We start from the raw sequence: 14,744 nt of genomic DNA, 5'->3' as shown, positions 1-14,744 counted from the left end.
TCTGGTTCCTTAACGGATCACTTCTCAAAAATGATTGCACCTGACCCCACCTCTGCACAGGCTACGGACATACGTCTCCTGCTCGAATAGTACAGTGACATATTTGATTTAAGTGAGAGGACTTTAGGCAAATATCTGTTGTTCAGCACCGTTTAAACAGTGGAAGCACGAATCCTATTCGTCGGCGTTCCTTTCTTCTATCGCATGCTGAACACTGAATCATTCAATCAGAAGCGGACAAAATGCTCCGCAACACGGTCATTGAGTAATACGCCAATATTTGGGCTTCGTCTGTCGCCCTTGTGGAAAGAAGGATGCAATTTGGGGTTTTTTGTGTCGAATATCGGCACCTAAACAAAATCACGCGATAAGATGTCTACCCTTTACGACGCATCGATGACGACTTCGATTCCTTGCACGGAGCTAAATACTTCTCGTCCATCAATCTTGGATGTCGCTACTGGCAGATTTCATTTGTTGAACTGGTCAGGGAGAAGATGGCCTTCATCACGCCGGATGGCGTATATAAGTTCAACGTCATGCCTCTTGGCCTATGCAATGTTCCTGTGACATTTGAACGCATGGACTCTGTTCTGCGAGGCTAGGAATGGACCAACTGTCTATGTTACCTTGACGACGTTACTGTTTTTCCTCCCAGGTTCGGCGGCTACCTCACCCGATTCGCAGCCATTCTTGCGGTCTTCCGAAAAGCCGCCTCCCACTGAACTTCACGAAGTGTCAGTTCGAGCGCCGTCAGCTTACCGTGTTGTGACACCTCGATGAAGCATCCAGTGTCTATACAGATCCGGCAAAGGTTCGTGCCTTACGGAGTTTCCCTGTGCCACGTTCTGCTTCTGACGTGCGCTGCTTCATCGGCCTGTGTTCTTACGATCGCCGTTTCGTCAAAAACATCGCCGACGTGTTCGGCCCTTGACAGATCTTCTAAAGAAGAGCACGCCGCTACTCTCATCGGATTTCTGACCACACTGACGCAAGCGGCCATGGCATCGGCGCTGTTTTTGCCCAACAGGAGATAGGTACCGAGAGAGTGTTAGCTTACGCCATCTGCCTGCTCTCACGTCCCGAGAGAAATTGTTCCATCACCGAGCTAAAGTGCTTGGCTTTAATTTGGCCTATTCCGGCGATATTTTTACGGCAGCATGTTTTCGGTCGTTACAGGCCGCCACACACTCAGCTGGCTGTCTTCCCTCCGGGATCCGGCCGGACGGCTTGGTGGCTGAGCTTTGCGACTCCAAGCATTTTCGTTTGTTTTCAACTACAAGTCTGGACGTCTCCGCAAGGACGCTCACAGCCTCTTTCTCCACCCAGCAGCACTCACGCCACGTGCCGCATGTTCGTTTAGCAGGACGGCATCCTCTACTGCCGCTATAAGAACCCTGATGGCACTGAGTTGCTCCTTGTCCTTCCTCGTCATCTCCGACCCGTCGTTCTCGGACAACTTCGCAATGCACCGACGGCGGGACACCTTGGCGTTTTGCGTGCATACGACCACGTACGGTGCCGGTTCTTCTGACAGGGTCTCTACCGCTATGTGCGTCGTTACGTCAAAACTTGCGAATTGTGTAAGCGCCGGTAGAAACTTCCCCTGCCACCTGCCCGCCGACTCCATCCAATTTAAGTTCCCTCTGAACCATTCTTTCTCGTAGGCATTGACTTGCTTGGTCCTTTTTCAACGACGACTAGAGGGAATAAGTGGACTGTTGTCGGTTCTGATTACGCGGCATGGTACGCGATAACAAAGGCATTGCCGGCTGGTTGCGCAACAGGCATCGCAAATTTTCTCCTCCACGAAGTCATTCTCCACCACGGCACACCTCGACAGTTACTTACAGACCACGGCCACTCATTCTTGTCTCGAGTTGTCGACGACATCCTCCGCCGTTGTGCCACTGAGCACAAGCTGTCCACTCCCTACCAGAGACAAACGAATGGTCTTACAGAACGTCTCGATTGTTCAAAACTGGCCCATGTTGAGGTAGGCCAGTTTTGAACCCATGTTCAAAACTGGCCTACCTCAATACCAAATTTGACTTGGCCCACCCCCAAATGTTGGGGGCCCACAAGAATCACACGGAATATACATACTTCTTTCACATGCAATGCACGTAAGGACACCTAATTGTCTCTGTAACATATACAGGGCAAGCTGCTATGGCCTCATTACAATAGTCGTCTAAGTTTGCTAAGCCGTCCACCGCCAGCGCCGGCGGTGTCCATCCCAGCCATCACCTAGCGCGAGAAAATTCGTATTGTCACAGGCACGCCCCGCAGCGTCGATACGTCCCCATGTACTTTCCATTACAGTTACATATTGAGGTGCCCATAAAACAATTCTTATCAAAGTGATTCGCGCTTCAATGCTATGTGCATGCACACGTTTAAGTTTCCCATTGTAACGATGCATACTTTGAAAGGGGGGCATATTCCGCGTCTGTAAAGTGGGAAGACCAATGTCGAAAAGAAGAGCAATCGACATTTAGAAGACACACAGAGAAGCAGTGACTGCGGGCGATATTAACGGGTCCGTTCTTGTTACTATTGCCGAGGACTGAGTACTCTGGACGCTCTAGTTTCCACTTGCAAGTCATCGCGTCAAGTTTCAAGCGGTGTGACATGTGCGCCTCCTAGTCTCTTTGTGTGACCTCTTTCGAACGTGTACATGGCATCTACTCGCTAGATACGAAACGCTGCTAAATAAGCAATTCCTAGCTATATGCGCATGGCTGCAACGAGGAAGCTTCTGGCTCAGCATACCTCTGTGCATAGAGTAGTAGAAGCCGCTGGTGGAAGTCAACGCCGGGCGACAGTTTATTTCCTTCTAGACAAAAGGACGCTAAAGGACTTCGCTGCGAAGACCCTCTAGTGCGTGCTGCTGGAAATTCGGCCCGACAGGTTTGCCGCCGAGACCCTCATGTGACTGTTGCCGAAGAACAGACACAACAGCTCCTACGCGAGCAACGTCACGTGTGGTCAGCCAAAAATGTGGCACGGAGCTTCACCGCGAAGACCCTCGTGAGACGAGCAACTTCATTTTATAGCGTTTACGTTAACAACGCTCAAGACGATTTCTTTTACCGCACCGCCACAAGCCCATATTAAGCTCTGCGTGGCGAATTCCATAGAGTGAAACAACATTGCCTTCACACAACCATGCAACGTCATTTGCACTGCTTAATTTACACCAACAATTTGCCACCTGCTCTCTCAACGTACGTACTCTGGCGGCACACACGCTTGACGTCACGCACGACTACGTCATTAAGAGCAAGATTGAGGAGACGCATAAAAATACTGGAAAGAAAATATGCATAGCCGAACTGATAGTTGGATGAGTTAGCACAAATTCATAGTGAAATATTTAACGCGCACATTTGACAAGGACACAGTGAAGGGCAGTGGCGTAGCCAGAAATTTCGCTCGGGGGGGCGTGAGCTCACGTTGGAGCTTGACCTCCTCACAGAATTTGTCGAGGGATGAAATACAGCAATAGAAACGGCATTGCAATTGCCAAAGATGCTGCAAACAAATTCTTGAACACTACGCACTTTCAAGACAAGTAAAATATGTATTTTTTCATAAAAGAATATGTTCCTATGTCCTAAAAATTGTACCGAAATAACTGATGTCAATGATTCCATATTATTTGTCTATTCATTCAGAAAGAAAATATCACACGAACTTTAGAACTATATCAGTGCGAAACCAGCAAAGCAGTGCATGCCGCTGAAATGATAAATGTAAAGGGCGTGAAATGAACAAATTGAGGACAAGTATGTTAATGATACCTTGTGATTCAAAAGCCTAGTTTACATTTTCCTGCTATGAAACGGCCAGGAAAAAATCTCAGTGTAGTGCGCAGGAGCAGCTGTCACTGGTTGCGTGTTGTAGTTGCACCGAAATCGTTGTCGCAACAGAGATCACATATAAAAAGCAGCGGCTCTGCAAAATATACATTAGAAATTCGAAGTACGATGGAATACACAAATGCGAAGAGAAAGATCGGTAAAAAGCAATAAAAGTGTCTCTGGAAACAAAGCTCACTGCATGCATCCAAAAAACCTCCGAACAAGATATTTAAGCATACGTATAAGTAACCAATAGATCTAGGTATCTCAGCAAAAGTCACTTTATACGCGCTGTTTCAGCTAATTTTAGTCAGAGAATAAAAATATGCCGACGCACTCTAAGACAACGCGACCAAGTGCATGTTGCTCCCTTTTGTTGCTCACGCCATATTTCGTATTTTACTTAATTAAATTTTCAGTCAGGATCATTAAACCAACTTCTGAAATAACGAAGTTAGGAAAAAATTCTATTTAGAAAATTTCAGAGCGGTTTGCTATGGTTTCGAATAAACAGTTTCTGTCTTTCTATAAATATATTAGGTATTAATGTATTTCAGCTTGTAATAATGCCCGCGAACTACAAAACTAGTGACATGCCCGCTTGCGCTTCGTGATTGCACTGCTCCCCAATGCTCCGCCCACGAACAGCCATAGGCGAGCTACCACTTAAAAGGCGACAGGGCAACCATGTAGGCGTCGGGTGTGCCGTGTGCACCGGCGATGTGCTCCTCTCGTGAATGTTCGTTATAGCGATGAGCAGAGGCAACGGTTATGTTGTGCTGCCGGAAGCAACAGGTCGGACATTTTGCGATTGCTGTAAGCAATTGAATTTCCCTAAATAAAGAAAAACTCAATGTTCAGAACGCTGAAAATGGTGAAATAAGAGTATCATTAATGACCAGACGCAGTCTTTCACTGAATTTACTTTTATTTTTCATGCGCTTTCACAGCAAGTGCTCCAAGAGGTGTTAGGGTTGGCGCCTGACACCACGTGGCAAAAGGAATTTCATCCAACACTCTTCGTCGAAATGAGGCGTGACTTCTCTGGCGATGGTTGGAGTCCCACACATCGTGCACAAAGAACTTTCTCTCACCGGACCTTTTACCAGGCCTCGTCGAAATGACGCTTGACTTCGCCTGCTATTGTGGGCGTCCTAATCCACGTGCAGAAAGAACTTTCTCTTACCGGATCTTTTAGCAGGCCTCGTCGAAACGAAGCGTGACTTTCTAATTCGCCATAACCGTTTCGAGTGTGCCTGTCTGCCGGAAGTCACGCCGTTCAAAGCCTCTTTAGTGTGTATGTGCGTGCGGGTTTAGGGAGGCCCTTTCCTCGAATTGGACCTTGAAGAGAACTTCCACGGACCCGCAAAGCGCAGAAGAGGCGGACAGGTGGCTACGATTCCAGGAGGCGGGACGACTTCCTTCAGCAGGCTCGGTATAACCAGAGGAGGAGGGGCCCTCTTTCCGAGCCGGTGAGGTGACATTGACGGAAGCAACGTCCCGCCCACGATTGTAGAAAGCATATTTAAGGGGCTCCGAAATGTACTTTTCACGACTTCATGCTCTTCTCATTTCCTTTCATCTACCCTTGAATAAACCGTGCAAGTTTCGCACTAGAAAATCGTCTCGCCCTTGCTTGGTGGCCATGGTCTACCGGATGCCTGCAGCCCGCCGACAACGCCACGCTACCCAATATGTAACGTCGGTCGAGCTTCGATATGCAGGCGCCGCTACTTCTCGGCAGCAGTACGATACGCTACACTGGAGTACGCAACAGCGCGCAATAAATCGTTCATACACATTACTTCAGAGTAACTCTAGGGATCTAAGCCAAAATGTCGCCGAATAAGTTCTATGGCTATCTCACCGAAAAAGAAAGGTAAGATTATGTTGTTATATTTTACAGCACCATAATTACAGATAAAATAGATATTGCTGTGTACTTTGTTTGATTAGTTTATTTTCCGCGGCCATTCTTGGTGGGTATAGGCCGTAGATTGTAGTGCTTGCGATGAGATATTTATAAACTTTCATAGGGGTGTCTCTATGATACATACACTTAAACACCTTTTGGTTCTTACCGCAGCGAGAGGACACAGAGCTTCGGCAACACAGGCACCAGGTTTCCAACCACTCGTCGTCATCGTCTTTCTCGAAGCTGTACCTGGTGCTGATCTTCCGAAGAATATTTGAGGGCGAGCTTCCGGCACTCTTCTGCGTGTGCAGCAGCCTCGTACAGGGTAGTAGCCTCCGTTTTGTCAGGACGGTATGGAAGGATGGTGTCCATTGTGCAGGAAGGCTCGCGTCCATGCAGAAGAAAGAACAGGGAAAATTCTGTAGTGGTCCGTGTGGTGGTATTACAAGCGTACGTCACGAAAGGTAGAATTTGGTCCCAATTGGTTTGGTCAGATGCGACCTACATGGCTAAGATACCGGCAAGAGTGCGGTTAAAGCGCTCAGTCATGCCATTAGTTTGCGGGTGGTATGCAGTAGTGGTACGGTGAATTACGTTGCATTTCTTGAGCAGGGCTTCTATAATATAAGACAGAAAGACGCGGCCTCTGTCACTCACCAACTCTCTGGGGGCTCGCATGATGTTACGCAGAAGGAACCAGGCAACATCCCGCGCAGATGCGTTGGGCAGAGGCGAAGTTTCGGCGTAGCGTGTGAGATGGCATATCGCCACTATCACCGAGCAGTTTTCATCTCAAGTAGTCGGAAGGGGCCCATAAAGATCAACTCCGACCCGGTCAAAGGCCCGTGCTGGACAAGGTAATGGTTGCAGTGGAGCAGCTTAGACATGAGGGGTATTCTTGCGGGGTTGGCAAGTGAGGCAAGAGCGGACATATTGGCAGACGAATCGGTACATCCCGCGCCAGTAATAACGAATTCGCAGGCGCGCGTGTGTCTCAGTAATCCTGCATGTGCGCATTGCGGGTAACCGTGAAACGCTGCACATATGTCCGAACGCAGATGCCTAGGAACCACGAGTAACCATCTGCGCCCGTCCGAGAGATAGTTCCGGCGGTATAGGAACTCGTCAGGAAAAGCAAAGTAGTGTGCTTGGCGACGCAATGTACGGCCAGTAGAAGGCGTTGATGGGTCTGACAGAAGAGACCGCATAGCAAGAATCCATGGAACATTCTGCTGCTCCGAAAGCATATCCGTGGAGGTGAGGGAGGACTCGCATATTTGTATTTTCTGATGATTGTGCTGGCCTGACACTAGGGAGCAAGACAAGGCATCTGCGTCCGAATGTTTACGGCCAGAGCGTACAGCCCTCGAATATTGATACGTGTACTTGTCTTCATTGAGCGACACGCTTCGCCGCCTAAGAAATGTTATCACACAGCGCGGGATGCGCCTGCATGTATCGGAAGTTTCTGGAATGTTATTGATGCTTCTATCCGCTGTCTGTTGTCGCCGAACCTTGTGTTATCTGATTTCATCGCGTGACGCGAATGCTGTAAAACATTGTGGACGACACGTGGGTGGCAGCGATTTGCCTGGAACATTCGACAACTGCTGTATAAAAGCCGACGTGCTTGACCCACTGATCAGATTTACGACGATCGCCGACTGTGTTCACCGCTGTCACCTTTGTTTGAGTGTAGCCTGCTTTTGAGGGCACAAGTTCGCCCAATAAAACGCTAGTTTCGTCTTTATCAGTTTGACTGCGTTCTTCACAGTCACTACGACGTGACAATATCATACTCTTGGAGGCGAAGTGCCCATCGAGCGAGGCGGCCTGAAGGATCTTTCAAGGGCGACAGCCAGCAGAGTGCATGGTGGTCCGTGATGACGTCGAACGGGCGGCCATAGAGGTAAGGACGAAACTTAATTATGGCCCAAATGATAGCCAGGCATTCTTTTTCTGTAATGAAATAGTTTGCTTCTGTTTTCGTGAGTGAGCGGCTAGCGAAGGCAACAACGTATTCATCGAAGCCACTCTTGCATTGTGCAAGAACAGGGCCAATGATGACGCCACTGGCATCCGTGTGTATTTTGTCGGTGCGCGTGGATAATAATGTCGGAGTATGAGGGGTGAGGTTAGAAGTCGACTCAGCGTCGTTAATGTGGCATTGCAAACTGGCGGTCTGGGCAAGAGGTCGGGGTTACCCGCGAGACGCTGCGTCAAAGGTGTTAGTATGGTGGCGAAGTTGCGGATGAAACGACGAAAATAGAAGCATAATCTGATGAATCTGCTGACTTCTTTTGTGGTTTTTGGTCGTGGAAATTCGGCAACGGCTTGGAGTTTGGGTGGATCTGGAAGCACACCATCTTTGAAAGCAACGTGACCAAGGATGACTAGCTGCCGGGCGGCGAAGCGACACTTCTTTAAGTTGAGCTGGAGTCCTGCATCGGCAAGACAAGTGAGCACGCGTTTGAGTCGGAACGGGTGAGAAGTACGGGGAAAAGATGACAATGTCAACGAGATACCAAAGGCATGTCTGCCATTTGCGGCCCCGGAGTATATTATCCATCATTCTTTGAAACATCGCAGGCGCAATAAAAGGCCAAATAGCATCACGGTAAATTCATATAAGCCGTCAGGCATAACAAATGCTGATTTCAGGCGATCTGCGTCCACCACCGGGACCTGATTGTAAGTCTAAGCACGAAAAGAATACAGCGCCTTGGAGGCAGTCCAGTGCGTCGTCGATACGGGGAAGATGATAGACATATTTCCGGGTTATCTCGTTTAGTCATCGATAGTCCACACAAACACGAATAGTCCCATCTTTCTTTTGGACCAGCACTACCGGAGAAGCCCAGGGACTGCGTGATGGCTGTATCACGCCGCGTCGAAGCACGTCTCCTACGTGCTCATCGATGACACGGCGCTCCGTTGCGGACACACGGTATGGGCGTTGGCGTAGAGGCGCGTGGCTGCCCGTTTCGATATGATGAACGACTGTGGATGTACCGCCTAAACATTTTTTGGAGGTCGAAAGAAGTTCAAAATCGGTTAAGTAGGTTGACGACCTGCGTGCGCTGACTCGAAGTGAGGTTAGCATCAATAAATGGAACAAACGTTCGGTCCCATGCAGGCGCAGGCGCAGAGACAGGGAGGGCCATGGCCTCAACGTGAAGAGGAGTCGAGTCATCAGGCACATCGTACACAGAGCTCGTGTCCAATTCATCAGCAGAGCCGAGGCACTCGCCACGATGTAAGCTTGATGGACAAAAAAACGGATTCAAAACGTAAAGTGCGCTGGAGCCCTGGCGAAAGGAAAGGGGGGCAAAGGGAAGCAAGAAGGGATGACGGCGTGCAGTAAGTTGAGATGGCGTGAAAAGAACTGTGGAATTGGAGAAAGCAGCACGGGAAATGGGTACAAGGGCCGAAAAGAAATGAGGGATATCAGCGTCGGTGGCGAAAGAACACCCGAGGAGAAGGTGGAGGTAGATCTTCACAAGGAATTCCACAAAATGGAGTGAGCCCAAGTTCTGCACTGGCACAATCAATAACAGCTTGAGGAGATGAGAGGAAATACCATCCTAGAATGATGGCATGAGAGCAGCGGTGAAGAACAACAAACTCAGTGTGGTGTAAACTGTCTTGTATGAGGACGTGGACGGTACATGTTCCTAAGGGCTCAATTGGCTCAGCGCTCGCTGTGCGTAGCGAAATGACAGAAATGGGCGTCACGAATTTTCGGTGAAACGGCGAAGTTGATCGGCAATCACGGACACGGTGGCACCCGTGTCGACAAGCGCGTGAACGGCGACCACCTTCGGCAAAAACTTCAATTATGCCCGTCGCGAGTAAACGAGGGCTTTAGCAGTTAGAAGAGATCGAAGTTCTTGCCTCCGGAACTGCGCGTTTTAGTTTTCCTCCACAGCTGGAGGGCGGCGCACGAGGGGGGAGAGGGAACGTCGACGGGGGGATGGAGACCGACGAGTGTTTAAGCACAATACGTTGGCGGGCTAGTTGGTGCGAATCCACGAATACTTTGTTTAGCGCAAAAGGACAGACACAAGAAAGACGACAGCACAAGGCGCTAACAGGACAAGTGTTTAAGCTTCGGGGAACAGGAGATGAAGGATTGAAGTGTGGAACTGGTGCCGAAAAGCGGGACTGGGAGTCCGGAGCATTCCCCTGGAATCTCGCAGTATTGGGAGTATACCAACCCCGGCGGCGGCAGAGCCGCACCACGTGGCCAGCAAAGCCACACGCGAAGCAGATAGGCTGGTTATCTTGGGTAAGCCACGTATTATCAACAGCGGGCCTAGGTAACGGTGCACAGTTCTGGGGTGGGCGTAGGAAAGGCGCGCAGAAGCCGCTTCTGGGCAAGTAGTTCGCAGCTGGGGAAAGCGAGGCGTAGAAGCCGCTTGTAATGGTGTAGTGCGCAACATCAGGCTGCGATCTTTGTCTGGCGACGACGGCAGCGTACGTGAGCCGAACCGGCGCTGAAGGTGGCTGATTAGCGAGAGCTAATGCGTCGATGACTTGTTCATATATGACGCCTCGGACTTCCGAGGAAAAAGAGGACTCAGGCGACCGGGTAGCAGGCAGAAGTGGCAGTTGGCGCGTGACTTCTTTGCGGACGAATTGCCTGATTTGGTCCAAAAACGAAGAGTGGGCGGGAGCAGCACTAGAACTGTCGGTTAAAGCCGAAATCGTGTCGCCGGGCGCGCCAGCTCGGCGCGTAGTAAGGCGTTGTTTGCGGAGCTCATCGTAGCTCTGGCACAGTGTAATGACCTCGTCAATCGTTTCAGGATTTTTCGCCAAGAGCATTTGTAAGGGGTCATCCGCTATGTCCTTCATGACATTCTTTACCTTTTCAGAGTTGGGCTTGGGCAAATGTCAACTACGCCCACAATGTAGCTCGTGAAGTTCTCACCCTTTTTCTGAGCGCGACCACGCAAGCGTTGTTCTGCGCGAAGCTTGCGCAGAGCAGGGCGACCGAAGACTTCTTTGAAAGAATGGGTAAATGCTGTCCAGGTGGAAAAGTAGGATTCGTGATTACGGAACCAGAGATTTGCGACTCCAGAAAGATAGAAGATGACGTTAGTCAGTTTAGCTTTGTCATCTCATTTGTTATGCTCATTTACGCGATCGTACGACGAGAGCCAATCCTCCGCGTCAAGTTCACCGTTGCCGCTGAAGATAGGAGGATATCGTTGGCGTAGAGCACCGGAGCAGACGAGAGGCGATGCCAGGGGAGCATCAGGCTGCGGGTCGTCCTGAGGCATGGCAGAAATGGTAGGGCGCGTACGGCTGCGGAGTTCTAGGTTTCGGGAGGGCCCAGCACGTCCACGAATTGTCATAGATAAAACGCTCAGGTACCAGAGCACCGCAGCGAGAGGGCACAGAGCTTCGGCAACACAGGCACAAGGCTTCCAATCACTCGTCGTCGTCGTCTTTCTCGAAGCAGATAGAAGATAGGCCAGAATATATATATATATATATATATATATATATATATATATAAAGTAACGCCTTCTGACTGCGAGCGTACCGTAATCTTGGCAGAACACCAACAGAATCTTAATCCAGAAGAAACTGGACGCCAAGGAGTTGAAAAATTATACGCCGCTCAGCTTACTGGTCGTTGCCTACAAAGTACAAAGTATTTGCTAAGGTAATCGCAAATAGTATCAGGAACACCTTAGACTTCTGTCAACCAAAGGACCATGCATGATTTCGTACATGCTACTCAACAATAGACCACGTTCACACTATAAATCAGGTGATCGAGAAATGAGCAGAATATACCGAACCCCTACATATTGCTTTCATTCATTACGAGAAAGCGTTTGATTCAGTCGAAACCTCAGCAGTCATTTAGGCATTACGGAATTATGGTGTAGACGAGCTGTATATAAAAACACCAAAATATATCTATAGCAGCTCCACAGCCAACGTAGTCGTCCATAAAGAAAGCAACAAAATCCTAACAAGGAAGGGTGTCAGGCAGTCAGATACGATCCCTCTAATGCTATTCACAGCGTGTTTACAGGAGGTCTACAATGACCTGGATTGGGAAGAATTGGAGATAAGAGGTTATGGAGAATACCTTAGCAACTTGCGATTCGCTAATGATGTTGCCTTGCTTAGTTGCTGAGGAGAGCAATTGAAAAGCATGCTCACTGACCTGCACAGGCAAATCAGAAGAGTGGGTCTAAATATTAATCTGCAGAAAGCTAGAGTAATGTTTAACCGTCTCAGAAGAGAACAGCAGCTTACAAGAGGTAGCGAGGCACAGGAAGTGGTAAGGGAATACATCTACTTTGGGCAGGAAATGATGGCCTATCTGGATCATGAGATTGAAATAATCAGAATAATAAGAATGGGCTGGGGTGCGCTTGGCAGGCATTCTCAGATAACGAACAGTAGGTTGACACTATCCCTCAAGAGAAAAGTGTATGACAGCTGTGTCTTACCAGTACTCACGTACGAGACAGAAACCTGGAGGCTTACGAAAGGGGTTATACACAAATGGAGGACGACGCAACGAGCTGTGGAAAGCAAAATGATAGGTGTAACGTTATGAATAAAAATAGAGAAGATTGGGTGAGAGACCAAACGCGAGTTAATGACATCTTAGTTGAAAGCAAGAAAAAGAAATGAGCATGGGCAGGGCATGTAATGAGGAGGGAAGATAACCGATGGTCATTAAGGGTTACGGACCAGATTACAACTGAAAGAAAGGGTAGCAAGAAAGCGCTGTGTCTATGTATCTATTTTTTTCTACGTCCTCATCCAGTCACGCTTATACACTCTACCATGGACGTAGTAGGGGGCGGCAGAAAGTTAGCTGTGGGGATGAGATTAAGAAATTCGCAGGAACAACTTGGCCACATTTACCACTTCACCAGGGTAGTTGGAGAAGTACGGGAGAGGCCTTTGCCTTGCAGTGGGCGCTGCCAGGCTGGTGATGATACGTATACACACACACACACATATATATATATATATATATATATATATATATATATATATATATACTGTATAAGAATTGTCACGTGGTAGTGTGGTAGTGACGGTGAAGCAAGCAGCCAAACTGAATGGCGAAAGTAATGTTCATTTAGGCGAACCTGTGCGCTCAAAAGCAGGCTACACTGAAAAAACAGTAGCGGCGACCACAGTCGGCGATCGTCAAAAATTTGATCAGCGGGTCAAGCGCGTCGGCTTTTATACATCAGTCATCAAAGTTTCCATAGTAATCACTGGTGTTAGAGTGTCTTCCAGAAAGTTCAACAACATTCGCGTCGCGCATACATGAAATCAAGTTACACAAGAGTAGGTGACAACAGACAGCGAATAGAACCGTCGATAACATTCGAGAAGAGAGAGAGATGGATATAAGAAAGGCAGGGATGTTAAAGGGACACTAAAGGTTACTATTAAGTGAACGTGGACTGTTGAAATACCATCCCAGGAACCTCAAAACGCTTGTTTCGTGCCAAGGAGAGACTTACTTTAAGAAAAATGCGTTCTGAAGCGTCCGTGTACCTCTAGCACAGTTCAAGTCACCCGCCCTCCGATCGAGGAGTACTGACATCATGGTCTCATAGTGACGTTGCGCCATCGGTGAGTAGAACGGCGACCACAGACGGTGCTACGTCTTTTCTGCGCAAAACGCAAACCCGCGGCCAGGAACAGAGCCAAGAGAGAGCCGACAGCAGAGCAAAAGTGGGAGTATGGATGGCTAGCTGAAGGAGAAACGCGCGACCATAACCTGGTACTTTATTCTATGACGCGAACTTCGACGCTCGTCGCAATGGACCCTGACAACGACAGATTGGCCCGCGATGCTGAGCTCAACTTCAGCGATTTGAGCACTGACGAGCGCGACCTGCTGCTGAGGGCTCGCGCTGCCGGCGTCATAGCGTACTACGACGGCGGCTTCGACACCGGCTCTCCGGAGCGGGAAAGCAACGAGGGCTTCCCACGACATCACATGGACGTGGCATTATCGCTGCTTCTTCCAAATGAAAGTTTCGCGAGCCAGCAGAACCCTCCCAGCACGACGCGATAACGAAACTACTGAAACTCCAAAGCGTGCGCGGCGCAGAGTCGAGCGAAAACGAAACCTTTCGACCACCCATACCACTGAAGGGTAACGTCAAAAAGTTATTTTTTCTTAGAATCGAATAGACGTAGACAAGTAGCATTTTCTTCCGTCTTATAATAGAATGAAATGATATTTTTAATACGAGTAGTTGAGTATTAGGAAGAAAAATTATGAGGAGTGCTTTCGTCATCGGGCTAGTACCGGAATGTCGCTGGGGGGTCTCAAATCGTGTCATGCATTTACCTCAATTTCTCGGTTACTAAAGCTCTGTTTGCGATTAGATTGACGCCTTAGACGTTCTAGAACATTGCTCTACCTCTTTAACCTAACTTTGTGGTAACCTTTAGTGTCCCTTTAAGCAGTCAATGGTATCGTTGCCTGCCTAATGCTGGAGGAAGGGAAAATGGAAACAGAGAGAGTGAGTGAGAGAGTGCGTGAGTCAAAGCCGCTCATGCAAACTAGGCGTTCTGAGAAAGCACAAAAGCGCCTTCATTGCCTTCTGAGCCGGTGATCGATGGGGACAGTACTCTAGTACGGTTGTTCACACACAGGGCGACAATCTAATTTCCTCAATGTGTTGGACAGAAATAGTTTTTGTGCTTGAAATTGTGGACAGTAACATAATGAGTGCTCATTGTTCTCCTCGCATCCGCAAACATCACATGCAGGACTATTAGCCATTGCAATTAGTGCTGAGTAAGCTTTTGTGAAAGCAACTTCCGGTCACAACCGACCCAGAAGAGATGCTTCACGTCGGTGCAGTCCGGCCGGAGGTCTGAGTGGCAGTGAAGGGTTTAGTCTGTTCAGTCTTGAGCGTCTTGTATGTGCGGTATTTCACTGTGCTAAGGTGTGTGCG

This window comes from Dermacentor variabilis, chromosome 6 (genome assembly GCF_050947875.1).
Source record: "Dermacentor variabilis isolate Ectoservices chromosome 6, ASM5094787v1, whole genome shotgun sequence".
Taxonomy (NCBI): domain Eukaryota; kingdom Metazoa; phylum Arthropoda; class Arachnida; order Ixodida; family Ixodidae; genus Dermacentor; species Dermacentor variabilis.
Note: the sequence above shows the minus strand (reverse complement) of the source record.